Raw genomic sequence first — 19,747 nt, forward strand, 5'->3', positions numbered from 1 at the left:
AGTTCCAGTTTTAGGAAGGGGTTTATTCCAAAGCATAGTAACTTTTCTATTTGTGCTTGTGGTTATTATTTTTTCATATCTGTTACGGGTTACCTGTTCCTTACTAGCGTTTGGATAAACATGTTTGCTGCCAGAAAATAGCTGTGGAATTGGATTTCTAGAAGGGCAGGAAGGTAAGGTAAAGGAGTGAAGCTGGTTGGGTGTAAATACATATGCATACATTGTGGGAGTGTTAGGGCCTGCTGCAAACAGTGCAACTTCAGAATATTGTTGCCACGTGGGAATGTGGGTCCTATGTTGTTAGATCTTTTGATTTTTTTTTTAGCACATTCTGATAATTCTGCTTTTTATGTGAAATTTCCAAATTTTTACATTTAACCCACGATTGTAAGCAAGGTTTTCCACATTGTCTGCCACTAGTCTGCTACTCTTGGGTCAGGGATTCTGTACACAGCTCTCTTATCTTACCCATTCTCACACTGACACCTTCTCTTGATTTTAGATTTGCTTTTAGACTTTGTGCCTTCAAACAAAAAGTAAACCCATTTAACCTTTACCCAATACTCACCATCAGCAAGAATTCTTGGTTCTGGCTTAATAATTTTACAACAGACCTTGAATTCCTTTTTTTTCACATTTGAAAATGCTAGTCATTTTGAAGCCTTAAATTTAACCTTTCAGTTATATAATAAGCAAAGATAGTCTGTTGAATATGAGATATGAAGGCAAAGGAAAAGTTTATTCTCTGTGCCTCTCAGGCTGTTTTACATACCTTACTTGGACAACATGAGATTTGACATACTGTCTTCTTAGTTTGGATTCATGAAATGTTTCATTTATCTGTTAAAAAATAAAATAAATAATAACTTATGTTTTCTTTTTTAATTTTTAAGTTTTCATTGTGGAGAACTTCAAATATACAAAAACTGTCTAGTATATGGTGAACCCCATGTATCCACCATTCAGCCTCACCACTTATCAATAAACGGCCAAACCAGTTTCATCTTACTACCACCACATCCTAGGAATTAAATAATTCCTTAATATCATCAAATACGTAGTGTTAAAAATTCTGCAGATCATGACCCGCTTAAGAAAGATATGCAATGTGTGTTAAACAGGTGGTTATTTTGGGGGAAAATTACGTTTATATTAGCTCAATTAATTCATAGATGTCCGCAAATCCATAAATTACATGGCAAGGTGAGGCAAAAATATTTGCTTCCTAATAGTAACATGATAGGGCAGAATAGTCCTTTTGAAGAGGTGTCAATTCAAAGGTCCAACTGATAAAATTTGTCTTCCATGTTCAGCCTTCTATTGAACATCAATGGCATAAGACTGAACAGAAGTGTCCCCATAAGGAGATGTTCCTAAAACTTCTGTACTATGGCAGTCCCTCTTCATGTCTGGACTGCAAACCATTTCCCCTGCTCCTTCAGTTAGGGGCTACTGATGGGCTCAAAGCAGGATATGTAGAAATATCTTAGAGAAATTTTATGTAAGAATCATTTTCTCAGCTGTTCTAATGGATGATTTCTCACAGCAGGACCTTCACAGAGCACCAGACAAAAAGTTGCACTGTCCATGACTTTCACTTTGTCAAAGACAGTCTTTCAAAGCAATAATTCATTATTGGAATTGTGAAGATTTAATTTATATATTTCCTCTTGCTCCAAAGCAATTGGGATGTGTTAATTTATTCAGTAAGTATCTATTGAAATAAAATTCTGAACAAATTAGATACAACCATACTTTCTTGGAGATTAAATGAAGGAGACAGATAATAAGCAGAACAAGAAATAAATATATAAATATGATAATTTAACACAGGGCTAGGTGATATAAAAATGTTAAAGTAATACAATGGAGTGATTCAGGGAACAGTATTTGAATGGTCAAATGAGGCCACTTTGAAGAGGTGACATTTGAATGAGCCCTGAAAGATGTAAAGCTGACAATCAAGGGGAGAAGAATATTCTAGATGGAGTGAACAGCAGGTGATGTGATCCTAAGTAAGAATGAGATTGGTATATTTGAGGTATAGAAGCAAAGTTGCCATAACTCAAGTAAAGTGAGCAAGGGAGTGAGTGTATAAATTGAGGTTGCCCAAGTAGGTGGATGAGATTACAGAGACCTTATTTGGCCACAGTAGTAAGTTTAGATGTTATTCCTAAATACAGTGAATGAGGGAATCCTGACAAGATGGTAACTAAACTACTGTATTTTTCTTCTATTTCCAGTTGAATACTCTGGCTCTTCTGGGGCCAGGTGGAATTGGGTTTTATAGGAAACGTGGAAACAGGACAGTAATGAGAAACCTTCTTTTCCACGGGTCAGGGAAGAACCTAGAGGACTGTCTGAGAGTCCTGTGTATGGATAGAATCATAACAGGCCCTGGGGAGATCTTGGCCAACAGAGGTTTGTGGATGCCCCAGGCTAAAGTTGGCACTGGACTGTGTGAGTGGGTTTCCATGGCCCCACAGAGGCTAAGAAGGAACCATAATGGGGTGGGGTGGGGTGTGTGAAGCCTCCTTGCTCCTGATGCTAGGCTAGTAGTGGGCAGAAAATGGGGAGCTGGAAGACTTCCTCCTGGGTCCTTGGTATGGAGAGGCAGAGAGCCTGCTGCCCGACCTTCTGCCTGCAGGATTTAAGAACATCTCACCTTTCCATCCTGTAGGATTGCCTCCAACAACAAGACGGTGACCCAAATAAGCCAACAAGGAAAAATGATAAAGCAAGTAAAGAAACCCAACAGCCAGAGAAAGGAAGTAACAGATTAGGCGCTCATCAAAACAAAACTTCTGGAGGAAACCGCAACCTTAACAACAACGGCCGAAAAAAGCACACATAAGAACATTCAGGCACATCAGAAAAAGACCATGTGGTACTGAAAACCACAATTTATAAGTTAGAAAATTTAGAGGGTCAATTAAAAAAGGTAAGTGTTCCTCTTGAGATCCAAATAGAATAAATATTTTAAAACAGTAAAATTTAAAAAGAAGAAAACAATGAGTGAAAATAAGCAAAACACTTAGATCATGGTTCCAGAAGAAGTGGCTACAAATAATAGGACCTTGAAAAGAGAAAATGAAAACGATGAAGGAAATGTAATAATAATAATAATAATAATAATAATAATAATAATAATAATAAAAACAGTAGTGGGAGAAAATTTTTCTGAGTTAAATAAATATCAAAATCTGAAGATTCAAAGGGATAGACATTTTTAGGCAGATTTGGCGTATCAGGAGAATTTTTGAATTTAGATACAAAAAAAATCTCTACAAACTTCCATATCAAAGGAAAAATATATCAATAGAAGAAATAGAATCATATCTCATCTGTCACATTGAAGGTGGAAGCTGGTGGAATAATATCCTCATACTCAGAGAGAAAAAGCTGACAATTCAACAATCCTATTCCCACTCAAGATATAATCGCTAGTTAGAGTAAAAGAAAGATATTTATGGATATTCAAGAATCTAGTAATATATCATTCACATGTCACAACTGAGAAAAATACATGACTAAAGATTCTAGAAAAGCAAGATATAAATCAGAATTGAACTCTCAATAGAGAAGAGAAGGAGAAGAGGGAAGAAATACTGAGCAATGAAACATGAGGGGGGCATGTGTGTGTGTGTGTGTGTGTGTATGTTCAATACAACAAATGTGTAATTTAAATGCTTGCAGTAGAAGCAACATACTTTAAGAAACATCCTAACAACAGTTAAGAACTTGAGGTACTATCTCAGCAAAACCTACTTATAAGAATAGGAAGGGAAGGCAGGGGAGGGAGGGAAAATAAGTTTTAAAAAGCCTTATCAGGAGTGGGGAATGGAAATGGGGTTAGGTAAGGAAAATCGTGTTTTGATGGTGCTAATAACTTTTTTAATAATAGAAGAATATTTATCTAACTTTGAGTTCCAGGACAGTTAACTATTAACTAAGAATACTGAAACTCTCAAGAGGGAAAAAATAGAATGAAAAACAATGTAAATCAGCAAAAATAAGGACAAGAAAATGGAAAAAAACCCAAACAATCACCATTATTTACTTAAAGCAAAATGGAGAAATAAAATCAGATAAATTACCTATTCCAAATAAAGAGAATAGATAAATTTTTGTCATTAAAGAATCTATTAAATGGTATTCAAAAGTAAAATCTAGTTAGGAGAATAAGGAAGGATACACACTACTTTGTTAATATGGATTACTTTGAAGTGGAGTTTGCAGATATGTGTAGAGGGATAGGGAGGAATGGTAAAAAATAAGCAGAAAAGAAAAAAGAAGTCTGTACTTAAAAAATCCATTTTATGTGTTTTGATCCTATTCTTCCATTTATGTAAGTTTTAATTTTTGATTTCTTTTCTTTTTATGTTTATATCTTTACATAAATATGAATGAGCTTGAAAGTCTTTGGAAGGTTTTTAAGCTGGTAACTGATGTGATTTGATTCTTATTTTTTAAAGACAACTTTAGCTACTGTGTGGAAAATAGATTACAGGGAGGTTAGGCAAACACAAAAGAAACCAGTTAGGAGGCAGCTGTAGGAGCTCAGGCAAGAAAAATGATAAGGGCTGCAATTCAGGAGACAAGCAGATAGATTAAAGTTGTATTTTGGTGGTGAAGTTAATAGAATGTACTGATTTGTTGGTCTAGAGGAGTATTCCTTTGTTGAGTTTTTAGATTGAGCAAATGGGCTGATTTTGGTGTTATTTACTAAGATGGGTAAGACTCTGGGAGAAACAGGTCTTGGGGTAAAGATCAGTAGTTCCCTTTTTGGAGTTATCAGTGTGGATGGCTTTTAAACAGTTTGGATGAGTAAGTTAGAGAGAGTACAGACTGAGGAGAGAGAAGAAAAAAGGAAGGGGAAAGATGGAGAAGGGAGAAGAGGGGAGGACTCTAGACAAGGCAGAGGGGACCACCTATAATTACAGATCTACAGATGATAAGGAACCAGCAAAGGCAGCTGGAAAAAGCAGCTAATGAAGAAGAAAATATGGCAAAGAAAGTATTTTAAAATCCGAAAAGAGAAAAGTTTCAGAGAGGAAGATAAGTAATGATGAGAAGTTCAAGTAGGAAGTGAAACATTATGCTGTATACCAGGAATTGACACACTGTAACTGATTATACTTTTAATTGGAAAAAAAAGTGACCATCAGATTTGGTAACAGTGAGGTCTTTAGTGACCTTTGTAGGAGTAGTTTAATGGGGTGGAGAGAAAGGAATTCCAGGTGGACTGGGTTAAAGTGAGAGCAGGTGACAAGGAGGTGGAAACGGCAATCATATCTAACTTTTTCAACAAAATTTTACTGAGAAAGGAAGCAAGAAAATGATGCTAGAAGAGAACAGAGTCAAGAGCAATGTTTTTAGAAGATGACAGTGTGTGAGCAAGATACTGATATCTCTGAAGAAAAGACCCTGAAATACTGCACTGCACTGTAGAAGAGTAATAGTATTACACTGTTTTGTTTCCTGTGCAAAAGAACATCCTAAGAAAAGAGAATAATATAGCTATTATATGCTCAGGATAGTTCAACTGTTGTCAGTTCTCTTAGGCTGAGAAACATTTCTCCTGATTTGTAAATCTACATTTTCTCTTCAGGTTGTACATTATTTTCTCTCACTTCTCATGAATCCCCTGTTCACTGACTTTTGTTCCCCAAATATTATTTGAATATGAGGAGATGATTGGGGCAATAGATCCAGGGAGCATCCATAGCTACAAGGAAAAGACATACTAAGTGAAAAAATTAGTACCACAGACTGTGGTTTCTGTAGGTATTCAGAGACAGGAGGCAACATTTTGAGTTGCAGTGGTTAGATAATAGGATCCTAGAATTTGTAGGAATAAATCCACAGATTCAAAGAATTTAAATCTACAAGTGACCTTATAAATAATCTTAACTGGTCCTATTCTTCAAAAAAGTGAACAGAATCTTGCACAAGCTGTTTATATAATCAAGTGATTATGCCAGAAACACAAATAATATTACTTATATTTTCCAGATGGCTAGCTGATTGTCCCAACACTATCTATTGAATTTGAAATAACATCTTTACCATAAACTAAAGTATTGTATTGAACATATAATTTATTTGGACAGGATCAATATAATTAAAATAATGAGTCTTCCTTACAGGAACATTTTTTTTTCTATTTATTCTTTTATGTTGTTTAGTAAGATTATATCTTTTTATTCATATAGGTTTTACACAATTGTGTTAGTTTTATTCATGTATAGCTTATAGTTTTAGTTGCTATTAAATGGAATTTAAAAATAATAACTTTTATATTTTGTTATTTTTGGTGATTAAGGAAACTGTTACTTGTTATGTGTTGGTAAAAACTCTATTATTGCTACCAGTAATTTTTCGATTAGGTATCTTGAATATTTTAAGTACATGGTAATATTGTTGGTAAATAATGATCCTTTTTCTTCATTCTTTTCAAAGAACACGTATTACTTCCTTTCCTTTTTCTAATTGCATTAGTGTGAACATCTAGTAGAATGTTTGATTCAGCCCTTTAATTAATTTACATTATATTATTTCCTGTGGAAATAACTAATTTCTTAAATTAATTAATTAATTAGTTACCCACTCTGGCTTTCTCTCATAACCTTTGCTGTCTCTGATTTTGAGTTCATTCCAAGCTCCTGCTGGGAATACTCACTTTCTTAGAGGCTAGTGTTTTATGTCCAGAGTGTTGTGAATTTGCTGGCAACTGTGCTGCTGTGATTTTACTCTTACGCAGAGCTCTAGGTTTTACCTTCCAGAAACTCTTCATTCTTTCAGTCCATTGGTAGCAACATTTCTATCATTGTTAGACATTTTGGGGTTTTGTTTGTTTGTTTGTTTTCTATCATTTCAGTGAGATTTGAAGAAAGTGAGGGATAAACGCTTGTTTTAATTAGCAATCTTGTTTTGGAAGTCATTTGGTGAATGGTTAGATAATGGAGAAGGAAGAGTCAAAATTGGCTTTAACGTATAGTGACTAGTGAGTTGGGAGAGTGGGAATACCATAAACTGAAACCAGGGTAAGAGACTAGACTGAAGACCAAAAATGATGCCTGCTGAATGATACTCTTGCTTTTAAAAATAGGCTTCAGTATGAACTCAGACACCTAGCCCTAGAATATATTATTTGTTTAATGAGGTATTTGTTTAATAAGATGGATGCTGTAGAACCAGTTTTTGATATGGCATTGTTTCCAAATCAAAATATGTATAGCTAAACTTGTAATGCTTTTAGTTAAGGTTCTCTCTCTCTCTCTTTTTTAAGATAAGTTATTCATATTTTGTTTTAGTGCCCTTAATTTCTCCATTCCCCACCTCCTTTTTCAGATGGAGGTACTGGGTATTGAACCCAGGACCTCATGCATGCTAAGCATGTGCTCTACCATTGAGCTATACCCACCCTCCTCCATCACTTTTTTTTTTTTATTGTATTCATCTTCCCAAGCCTCACAATAGATCAAAAGATCAACACACACCTTAAATAATACCAAAGCTTGCCATCCTTAGCGTGAATAGTAACTGCAGGCTTAGGGTGTTCCCGGAAGCTGTAAGGAGGACTTATAGGAATTTTTCCAGTAATACTCATGCAATTCCTATTTTTAATAAGGTCAGTTTCTTGGCAAACCTTGGAGGAAAAGGGTTGTCAGATATTTGACCTGAAACCAAATGCCAAGTTTCAGAAAATGACTTAGGATTATTGGGCAGGGCCTTGAGCAGGGGTTTCGGAACTAATCATTTCCCCAGAAGTAAGGAAGAACAAGATTAGAAATTCAAATGGAAGTCAAAAGACACACATATCACAAACTCTGAATCTTTCATACCACATGGACTTAATTTTTTACTTTTCCCAGCTCCTTCACCTTATTCCATTCTGTTCCCTCCTTTTTCCCTGAAGAAAAATACGCAAATGTTTTCCAAGTCACCATTTAGGCAAGTGAGGGCAAGGAGGTTCTAGACTATACTGATGGGAAGATCTTCAGAATGATGAACACAAGGATGAGTCTATTAACTGAAAAATCATGATCATTTACGTTATGGTATTAAAACCACTTCTTTGGGTGAGAAATTGGTCATTACAATACTTATCAAATATAGGAGGCTTAACATACCAATCAATACATGTTTTAATAAAGAGGAACCTGACCAAAGCCCAAAGACATGGTTATACATAAGGGGTTGTCTTTCGAAAAATCTCAGACTAAAGTGGATGTTCTGAAGATCAATAAAAATAATTATATCACATGAGGGAAAGAAAAAATTCCAGAAAGTAACTGGAGTCCCTAAACCAATTATTTAGTGTAGTTAACTATATAGTATTCTTTAACATATTCTTTTATAATTAATTTTTATATAAGAATCCAGGTATTTCAAATTCTCTCTTTCAAGTAAACTTAAAAATATATAAGATAACTTTTTTTTGGTGGTGTTGTTATGTTGTTAAATTATACTTTAAAGTGTGTAACAAAGGATTATAATATGATATGTTGTTATAGAGGCAGAAGAATACTACTCCCACGTGACAAATATCCTAAAAGTGGACACAAAAGATATAGCACATGTCTGCTAGTTTGATAGTCCCAGATGTGGAGTGAAAGTTGGGTCTATGGTCCCTTCTGCTACTTTATAGTAACCACCCCGCAACCATGTCTGCGGACATCCTGTCCTGAGCATCCAGTATTTATTTCTTCTATCCTTATTTTCAAATTATAGAAAAGAAAACTAGTGCATCAGTAATTTTTGTAAGCTTTCTTCATATCAATTAATATATAAATAGTATCTCTGTAACGTTGGTTTCATTTCTTAAATTAAACCTTGGATCTTTTCAGTTCCTTCATGGTTAGAAACTTATGCACAATGATTTTCATTTACTATGTCAGAGAAATATTTTGTTTTTAAAATAGTCTGGGTTAGAAGGTACAGTAATCTTGAATTTAGGACCACTGCTGGAATTTTAGATTTCTGATAAATTTTGAAGGGCATGAAACTGAATGAACACTAACATAATTTTTACTGAAACTAAAACATTGCTAACCCATATTAGATGAAATAGAAACCATGCATATTATCCTTCACGTTATTAACCTTTTAAAAATTACATAATTCTAATTCTAATGAACTCCATATATAATGTCATTTGGTAAGCTGCAAGGAGAGGCATATACATAAATGTGCATATGCTCATACCAGGTTTAGGCTAGCTCAGCAGAAAATCTGTTACTTGATGAATGTCCTGGTTATATAATGACCAAAGATGCCCCCTCCTCTTGGATACTCTGGTAAGTAGTTTGATGTATGAACTTGGCTGACGTATTTTATCTGGGTAATTTTAGATACCTTACACATATCAGGTATCATTTTGGTCATCCATAATCTACCACATTTGTATGTGAAAATCACACAGAATTTAGTTAAACATTTTGAAATATTTGCCTGGTCTTGTGAAAACTGATGTAATCTGAAATGTGCTTGAGATTTTATAATATTTACATGCTTATTAATTTTAGGGATATACATTATAAAGAAGATGAATCCAGTATGACTGGGTAAATTAACCTCTTTGTGCCTCAGTTTCTTCACATGGAAAATGGGAATGTTGGGAGAACCAAATAAGTTAATCTATAAAGTGCTTAGACCAGTACTGACAATCAGTAAAGCTAATTTTTATTGTTAAGGTACTGCCTCACTCCTAAATTTTAGAATTTCTGTTCACTGTAATTGAGCATCGTATCTGATGGAGAGGTACCAAAAAAAAAAAAAAAAAACCCAACATCTCTCTTTATTCAATTTCTTTTCTCCTTTTAGAGTGAATCATCACAAGAATTATTTAATGGAAATCTTCAGAAGAAGAAACATAGGCTGTAGGCATTATAATAATGACTAATAGATAAGTTTGATGAATGATTCACAACTCCATTTGGTACATGCTATTATTTACTTATGAATGTTGTGTATTTGGTAATAGTTATAATACAAGGAGTATTGTATTAAATGAAAATAGAAAGGCATATAAAAGCAGGTGCTCTGACGCATGTCAATGAAAAAGTAGGAGAAATAGTTGGTGGCTGGTTTTTTTTTTAACATTTTTTATTGATTTATAATCATTTTACAATGTTGTGTCAAATTCCAGCGTTCAGCACAATTTTTCAGTTATTCATGGACATATACACACTCATTGTCACATTTTTTTCTCTGTGAGTTATCATAACATTTTGTGTATATTTCCCTGTGCTATACAGTGTAGTCTATTCTACAATTTTGAAATCCCAGTCTATCCCTTCCCACCCTCCACACCCCTGGTAACCACAAGTCTGTATTCTCTGTCTGTGAGTCTATTTCTGTCCTTTATTTACGCTTTGTTTTTGTTTGTTTGTTTGTTTTTGTTTTTGTTTTTTAGATTCCACATATGAGCGATCTCATATGGTATTTTTCTTTTTCTTTCTGGCTTACTTAGAATGGCATTCTCCAGGAGCATCCATGTTGCTGCAAATGGCATTATGTTGTCGGTTTTTATGGCTGAGTAGTATTCCATTGTATAAATATACCACCTCTTCTTTATCCAGTCACCTGTTGATGGACATTTAGGCTGTTTCCATGTTTTGGCTATTGTAAATAGTGCTGCTATGAACGTTGGGGTGCAGGTGTCATCCTGAAGTAGATTTCCTTCTGGATACAAGCCCAGGAGTGGGATTCCTGGGTCATATGGTAAGTCTATTCCTAGTCTTTTGAGGAATCTCCACAGTTTTCCATAGTGGCTGCACCAAACTGCATTCCCACCAGCAGTGTAGGAGGGTTCCCCTTTCTCCACAGCCTCTCCAGCATTTGTCATTTGTGGATTTTTGAATGACGGCCATTCTGACTGGTGTGAGGTGATACCTCATTGTAGTTTTGATTTGCATTTCTCTGATAATTAGTGATATGGAGCATTTTTTCATGTGCTTTTTGATCATTTGTATGTCTTCCTTGGAGAATTGCTTGTTTATGTCTTCTGCCCATTTTTGGATTGGGTTGTTTATTTTTTTCTTACTGAGTTGTATGAGCTGCTTATATATTCTGGAGATCAAGCCTTTGTCGGTTTCACTTGCAAAAATTTTCTCCCATTCCGTAGGTTTTCTTCTTGTTTTATTTCTGGTTTCCTTTGCTGTGCAGAAGCTTGTAAGTTTCATTAGGTCCCATTTGTTTATTCTTGCTTTTATTTCTTCTAGGAGAAAATTTTTTAAATGTATCTCAGATAATGTTTTGCCTATGTTTTCCTCTAGGAGGTTTATTGTATCTTGTCTTATGTTTAAGTCTTTAATCCATTTTGAGTTGATTTTTGTATATGGTGTAAGGGAGTGTTCTAGCTTCATTGTTTTACATGCTGCTGTCCAGTTTTCCCAACACCATTTGCTGAAGAGACTGTCTTTATTCCAATGTATATTCTTGCCTCCTTTGTCGAAGAAGAGTTGACCAAAAGTTTGTGGGTTCATTTCTGGGCTCTCTATTCTGTTCCATTGGTCTATATGTCTGTTTTGGTACCAATACCATGCTGTCTTGATGACTGTAGCTCTATAGTATTGTCTGAAGTCTGGGAGAATTATTCCTCCAGCCTCTTTCTTTCTCTTCAGTAATGCTTTGGCAATTCTAGGTCTTTGATGGTTCCATATGAATTTTATTATGATTTGTTCTAGTTCTGTGAAATATGTCCTGGGTAATTGGATAGGGATTGCATTAAATCTGTAGATTGCCTTGGGCAGTGTGACCATTTTAACAATATTGATTCTTCCAATCCAAGAGCATGGAATATCTTTCCATTTTTTAAAGTCTTCTTTAATTTCCTTCATCAATGGTTTATAGTTTTCTGTGTATAATTCTTTCACCTCCTTGGTTAGATTTATTCCCAGATATTTTATTACTTTGGGTGCTATTTTAAAGGGGATTGTTTCTTTACTTTCTTCTTCTGTTGATTTATCGTTAGTGTAAAGAAATGCAACTGATTTTTGAACGTTAATTTTGTAACGTGCTACCTTGCTGAATTCTTCAATCAGCTCTAGTAGCTTTTGTGTGGACCTTTTAGGGTTTTCTATATATAGTAACATGTCATCAGCATATAATGACACTTTTACCTCTTCTTTTCCAATTTGGATCCCTTTTATTTCTTTCTCTTGCCTGACTGCTGTGGCTAGGACTTCCAGGACTATGTTGAATAGGAGTGGTGATAGTGGGCATCCTTGTCTTGTCCCAGATTTTAGTGGGAAGCTTTTGAGTTTTTCACCGTTGAGTACTATGCTGGCTGTAGGTTTGTCATATATAGCTTTTATTATGTTGAGATATGTTCCCTCTATACCCACTTTGGCGAGAGTTTTTATCATAAATGGGTGTTGAATTTTATCAAATGCTTTTTCTGCATCGATTGAGATGATCGTGTGGTTTTTGTCCTTTCTCTTGTTGATGTGATGTATTACACTGATTGATTTGCGTATGTTGAACCAGCCTTGTGTCCCTGGGATGAACCCCACTTGGTCATGATGTATAATCTTTTTTATGTGTTGTTGGATTCTATTTGCTAAAATTTTGGTGAGGATTTTGGCGTCTATGTTCATCAGTGATATTGGCCTATAATTCTCTTTTTTTGTAGTGTCTTTGCCTGGTTTTGGTATCAGGGTGATGGTGGCTTCATAGAATGAGTTTGGGAGTATTCCCTCCTTTTCAATCGTCTGGAAGAGTTTGAGAAGGACTGGTATGAGTTCTTCTTTGTATGTTTGGTAGAATTCCCCGGTGAAGCCGTCCGGTCCTGGACTTTTATTTGTAGGGAGGTTTTTAATTGCTATTTCTATTTCCTTTCTAGTGATTGGATTGTTCAAGTGTTCAGATTCTTCTTGATTCAGTTTTGGTGGACAGTATGTTTCCAGAAACTTGTCCATCTCCTCTAGGTTATCCAGTTTGGTTCCATATAGTTTTTCATAATATTCTCGTATGATATTCTGTATTTCTATTTTGTTTGTTGTAATTTCTCCATTTTCCTTTCTTATTTTGCTAATTTGTGCTCCCTCTTTTTTCTTCTTTGTGAGTTTGGCCAGAGGTTTGTCGATTTTATTTACTTTTTCAAAAAACCAGCTTTTGGTTTGGTTGATTTTTTCTATGGTCTTGTTAATCTCTATTGTATTTAATTCCTCTCTGATCTTTATTATTTCCTTCCTTCTGCTGTTTTTTGGGGCTTTTTGTTCTTCTTTTTCTAATTCATTCAGGTGGTGGGTTAAATTGTTTATTTGAGATTGTTCTTCTTTTTTGAGGAAGGCCTGTATCGCTATAAACTTCCCTCTTAGCACTGCCTTTGCTGTGTCCCATAGGTTTTGAGTGGTTGTGCTTTCATTATCATTTGTCTCAAGGTATTTTTTAATTTCAGCTTTGATTTCCTCATTGATCCATAGTTGGTGGCTGTTTTAATACAGGTTGAGTTAGGGACTGGGAATGAAGGCTGCTAAGGGAACCTGAAGCAAGATGTCAGGATTGGTGGTTGATCAACCAAGATGGTATGATAATTGATCAGACTGGTAGTTTTAGAATATTTATTTGTGAAGTAAACATAGGTTAGTTGATTTGAACATGTTGATTTGAATTTATAGCAGAAACGGTGAATTTCTTAGTGTAGGCATATTTGGAGTTATTTAAAAATTGTATTTAATTTTGTTATATACTTAAAATGTATTAAGCCTATTAATCATACTCAGATAATTGTTTTAGATTTTTTTAAGGAATTATAGAATAATAGGACTTCTGCTAAGACTATGGCATATTTAACCTTACGTAAATGTCAAGAGCATTCCCATGATATAGGTATTTATCATCTCATTTTTAGTTGAGGAAAATGAGGTGTGGGAAGATAAAATGACTTGTCCAAGGAGCTTATCTATGCGGCTAGTAAATGGCTAAACTTAGACTTGAACAAGGACTCTGAGTCCAAAGCCTATTTGTTAATCATTGGGTTATACTGCTTCCTTGCCATTTTCTTTGGGGATTTTCTTTCTTCATTTTCTATATACTAACTCTTATTATAATGGCAAAAGCACACCAAGACTTTTAAGGTCTTCAGATTTATTAGAAACTCAAAGGTAGTAGAATGCTATGGAAAAACTGTAAGATTTAGTCAGAGAGAGCTAGGTCTGAAAATGTCCTGTCAGGAATCTTCTCAGGGAAATGGAAGATGAATGATGCCACCACGGCTCTTGGCAGAATTTGGTTTGGTTGACAGAATTATATGAGTTAGTTAGAGTGGTATCTTTGATAAAGGAAGCTTATTTCCAAGCAGCAGTCAAGATTCTTCATTAGGTCTTTAGTTCAGTAAAGGTTGACTTATAACAAAGCATATTCTTAAGTAGACATTTAACAATTTTCACATACACTGAGGATCAACAAGATGCTCTTTATATTAGGCTGTATTTTAGGCTCTTCTACACTGACCATTTCTCCTACTTGAAGGGCTGCTTAAGTTAAGAGCAGAAACAAGTTGGCCTTGGTCAGGTATCTTGGAGGTAGAATAAGTTTCATTCATTTAACTTATTAATACATTAGAAATATTCTTTGACTATCTATCACATCAGGCATTTTTTAAGTGTTCTCAAAATGTGTCCCTCTTAAACTTTTTTTCTCCCTGTATGTTTTCTAACTGACTTTCTGACAGGGCTGACCACCCTAATTTAGAACTGAGGTAGTGGTAAGAAATTGTATGAAATCATCAGTCATCAACTTGGAAGGTGATTGCTAGGATTATGTCGTTTGAAGAAACAGCATTTAAAAAAAAAAATGCTAAGAAAAGAATTCCAACTTACCAAAGACACTATCTTTTTATTTAGGTCCATATATTCTTGTGAATATGGTTTTTCAAACTTGCTGTCATAGTCAATGTTATTGACTTTAAAGTTGATGTGGTAGTAGAAAGGTGTCTTTCCTGAGAAGGAAAAAAAAAGAAAAAATAGCTCTCACTTTGGTCATCATGTAACTGTTTTCATTCTTAACAAAATTATGTGAAATAGAATACTCTGATGAAATTTCAGGTAACTCAACATTTAAATAGTCTTAATTCTTAAGTGATTGTTGAAATAACTTTGATATGTTTATTAAATTATAACCTTGCCCAAGAATGTATTCATAAATTTTAATGCAAAATTTCAATGTGCCAACTTTCAAGTTTGGGCAATCTGAAGACAGATATGTTATTTTGAGATGAAATTATATTAAAGCATAGGTAATTATTTTAGTCTTTTTGGTCATTGCAGATGACATTTAGGAAAATCAGTGTTTTTTTTTCATTTATGAAGTACCTAGGAAATTAAAATGAATAAAAGAGAAAGAAAAATGAGGCATGACTTGTAAGTATTGCAATTTAAGTAAACAGAACAAAGAAATCAAATGTACAACTTTAGAAAAGTGAAGTGAAGGAAAAAGTTGAGGGCAAGGCTGGACAGTATTATTTTAATATGTCAAATATAGTAGAATTAAATTTTTTCTTGTAGCTTTCCTCAGGTCCCATTGCACCCCTGCAGTCCATAGACTGGGAAGGCACGTTGAGAGAGAGAGAGAAAAAGAGAAAGAAAGGGTTGGTCAGGGAGAGAGCAAGAGAGACTGAAAGGGGAAGAAAGAGGTGAGAAAGAGAAAGAAGGGAGACGAAAGGGAAGGGGGGGGTAAAATCATTTTGTAATATTCTGATGAAATTCTTCATGTGAGTAGTTACAGTTAGTTATTTAGAAAAATCCTTCCTATACATTCACATATAATAAAAAAAAAAGCAAAGTAAAATGAGATAGCATTTTGTTTGGATTACATTGGCAAAGATGACAAAAATAATAACACTCAGGCTGAAGTAGCTTCACTTAGACGAAATAGACTTTAAGCTAAAAATAGTAATAAGAAGCAAAGAAGGTCATTATATAATATTACATATATACATTATATGATATAATATAATATATATATATATAATATTACATAATATAAAGGGATCAATTCATCAAGAAGACATAGCAATCAGAAGTATAGATGCATCTAACACCAGAGCACCTAAATATATTAAGCAAACACTATAAGATCTAAAGAAAGAAAGAGATACAATACAATAATAGTAGGAAACTTCAGTAGCCCATTTTCAATAATGGATGGATCATCCAGAGAGAAAATCAACAAAGAAATGTTGGGTTTGAACCACACTTTAGACTAAATGGACCTAACAAACAAATATAGAACATTCCATCCAACAGCAGTAGAATACACATTTTCTCATAGAACATATTCCAGGATAAATCATATGACATGTCACAAAACAAATCTTAGAAAATTTAAGAAGGTTGAAATCATACCAACTATCTTCTCTTACCATAATGGTATGAAAGTAGAAATCAGTAACAGGAGTAAAGCTGGGAAATTCACAAATATATGGAATTTAAATAACGTACTCCTGAAGAACCAATGGTCCAAGAAGAAATTGAAAAAAAAAATTTAAAAATATCTTGAAACAAATTAAAATGGAAACACAACATACTAAAATCTATGGGATGACCCCAAAACAGTTCTAGGAGGTTATTTTATAGTGACAAACACCTACATTAAGACAAAAGCGAGATCTCAAATGAAAAGCCTAAACTTACACCTAAAGGAGCTAGGTAAAGAAGAACAAACTAAGCCCAAAGTCACCAGAAAGAAAGAAATAACAAAATCAGAGGAGAAATAAATGAAATAGAGACCAGAAAAACAATACAAAAAATCAAGTTTTTTTTTTGAAAAGATAGACAAGATTAACACAGTGCTGGCTTGACTAACAGAAAAAAAGGGAGAAGACTGAACTGAAGTCAGAAATGAAAGAGGAGACTTTGCACCTGATAGCACAGAAAAATAAAGATCATGTGATCATTTCAAGAGATGTAGAAAAAGCATCTGACAAAATACAACATCCTTTCATGTTATAAAAACCCATTGGGTCTGAAAGGAACAAACCTTAACATAATAAAGGCCATATATGACAAACTTATAGCCAGTACCATGATCAAGGGTGAAAGGTTGAAAACTTTTTCTCTAAGGTCAGGATCAAGATAAGGATGCCCACTCTCAAAACTCTTATTCAACATAGTACTGGAAGTCCTAGCCAGAGCAGTCAGAGGAGAGAAAGAAATAAAAGGCATCCAAATCAAAAAGGAAGAAGGAAATTGTCATTATTTGCATCTGAATGGACTCATATATAGATAAATCATATAGATTCCACCAAAAAAAATTCTTAAAACTAATTGAGTCACTAAAGTTGCCAGATACAAAGTCAGCTGTGTTTCTATACAATAACAATGAAACATCTGAAATAATATATAAGTATCTTGTGGTAATCATTTTGTAATATATAAGTGTATGGTGGTAACAATTTTTCAGTATGTAAGTGTATCAAATCAACTCATTGTACACCTTCAACTTACACAATGTTACATGTCAATTATATCTCAATAAAGCTGCAAAAAGAAAATTCCAAAGGAACATATAATGTTTTTATTATTATATATTTTTATTCATAAATACTGTACAGATTTTAATTTTTCTATTAGTAAATCAGGGTTGAAAATCTAGGGCATTAAGACAGTATTTTTATTAACTTCTTGGACCACTGTATAGCACAGGGAACTATAGTCAACAGCTTGTAATAACCTATAATGAAAAAGAATATGAAGGATATATAAATATATTTGTACAAATGAATCACTATGCTGTACACCAGAAATTAACACAATGTTGTAAATCAACTATACTTCATTTAAAAAAAATCCCATGTGGATTTTTAAGAACTATCATTATTTATGCCTTTTCCTATAGATTCTGTCAATCAGTCTCAGGGGAAACATCGATGTCGTTTTAAGTGCTCCAAGTGATTCCAAGGTGAGGTCAGAGTTAGGTATGAGGGCTCTCAAGCATATTTATGAGAGTTGAGTCCAGGCTTTGTTTCAAGGGAAGATAACAGGGTCTGCTGGATGTGGGTCTGATAGAGGCAGGTCAGTGCAGCCTACATTAGCTATTGTGTAGCAGAATATTGGGGCATCTGTGGGAAGGGAGGGTCCCTGAAAGACAGGGAAGGAGAAACTCAAAGCTTGTTCTCTATACAGGAACTCATTGTTTCTGAATCTCTTCTGAGACAGGGAAGAGTGGAGTTTCCTGAATTTCAAGGCCCTTCTGTCTGTGGCCATAGTGAAGCAGGTAAAGCGTCTGTGCCAGTGCCTTTAAGGGAAATTCTTAAGATGCAGGTGTTATTTCCCCACATAATCTTACCTCAGGAACGAACCTAGAGGAGAAAGAGGAAGAGGAAGAAATGGCAGATTCTAAGGTAAATGTTGTGCCCTTGGTTAGCGACTATGTCCTCCTTACCTCTTGAAATGCCATGGTTTTAGAAGACATAAAATTTTACTTCTGTACCTCTGGTGTTTCTGCCTACTAAGTTTGTTTTCAACTCCTTTTTTTAATTCCTGTGACAGTCAAGTTTAGCTCTTTAGAACACTTCTCCCCTATATTCCAGAGCCTTCTCTTTGTTTTCTCCATTGAGACTTCTGATGTGTCTTGAGCAATTCCCACCATGGCTGCAACTTAGAATCACCTGGAAAGCTGTTTCAAAAATACTCGTACACAAGCTCCACTCAAAGACGCTGTCTGGAATGGAAATTGTAACTATAGAAACTCACACAGGTGGTACTGATGTGCAGCCAAGGTTGAGAACCAGTGATCTAAAGGGAGACAGGTACACATACGAGACTCAGAGACAAATAAGTTCAGAGGTCAGTAACCCAGGTTCAGTATGTCACTTTAAGGTGTCAGGGACCCAGGCTCCTTCAATCCTACTGTGCTATGATGCAGTCAGGGTTAAAATGTATTACTCTAGATCAGGGATCAGCAAACTATGAAATCTAGCCCGCTGCCTAGTTTTGTATGGCCTGTGAGCTAATAAGGTTTTCTACATTTCTTAAAAGTTGAAAACAGTCAAAAGAATATTTTGTGACATGTGAAAATTATTGAAATTCAAATTTCAGTGACCATAAATAAAGTTTTATTGGAAAAGAGCTACATTCACTTGTTTACATATTGGCTACTTTAGCATTACAACAGTAGTCTCAAGTCGTTCTAATACAGACTATGGTGGCCCAGAGAGAGGAAAATACATACTGTCTGGCCTTTACAGGAAAAGTGTGCTGACCCTGCTCTAGACGCTGAGCACTTTAGGATGAGGACTAGAGAGAAGCTCCAGAAACTCTCCACCGTTACTGCTATACTCCCATTATAACGTCCAGCCACTACCTGCCATTATGTACATAGTATTCACCCAGTAAATGGCTTGTTAAGTTGAATCTGTGTCCAGTTTTGGAGAGGATGGGAGAAAGAATAAGGCTATATATCTATCTATCTATCTGTCTATCTACCTATCTGTTTATCATCTTTTAAAAAGTTAACCAAATAGACAACACAACATTTTCATCACATAGGGTTATGTAAAGTAGAAAAAGGTAGGTGTTACGGAGTGAATACTTGTGCTTTGCTTTGGTTTGTCTAACTGCCCTTTTTTAACTAGTTACTGGCCCAAATGAAATAGTTATTGTGAGGAGATGGCTAGTTGCTTCCACGTTTGGTGTCCAGGATAGTGAACTAGAAAATTTCAAAATAGTGCTGGAGGCCTCATTCAAAAGAAGAGCATCATGGGGCTGCCTCTAAATGATGCCAAAGCATCTGGATA

General features: G+C 34.8%; 1 long non-coding RNA gene across 1 annotated transcript in view; it reads left to right on the top strand.

The window, feature by feature from the left end:
• The first annotated feature begins 2,701 nt into the window (after positions 1-2,701).
• LOC141579389 (uncharacterized) overlaps positions 2,702-19,747 on the top strand; it is a 36,233-nt gene continuing 19,187 nt past the window's right edge. Inside the window, exon 1 of the long non-coding RNA XR_012510611.1 lies at positions 2,702-2,941. This is a non-coding gene — a long non-coding RNA (uncharacterized LOC141579389). The remainder of the gene's footprint in view (positions 2,942-19,747) is intronic.

The sequence above is a fragment of the Camelus bactrianus genome, chromosome 2 (assembly GCF_048773025.1).
Source record: "Camelus bactrianus isolate YW-2024 breed Bactrian camel chromosome 2, ASM4877302v1, whole genome shotgun sequence".
Taxonomy (NCBI): Eukaryota; Metazoa; Chordata; class Mammalia; order Artiodactyla; family Camelidae; genus Camelus; species Camelus bactrianus.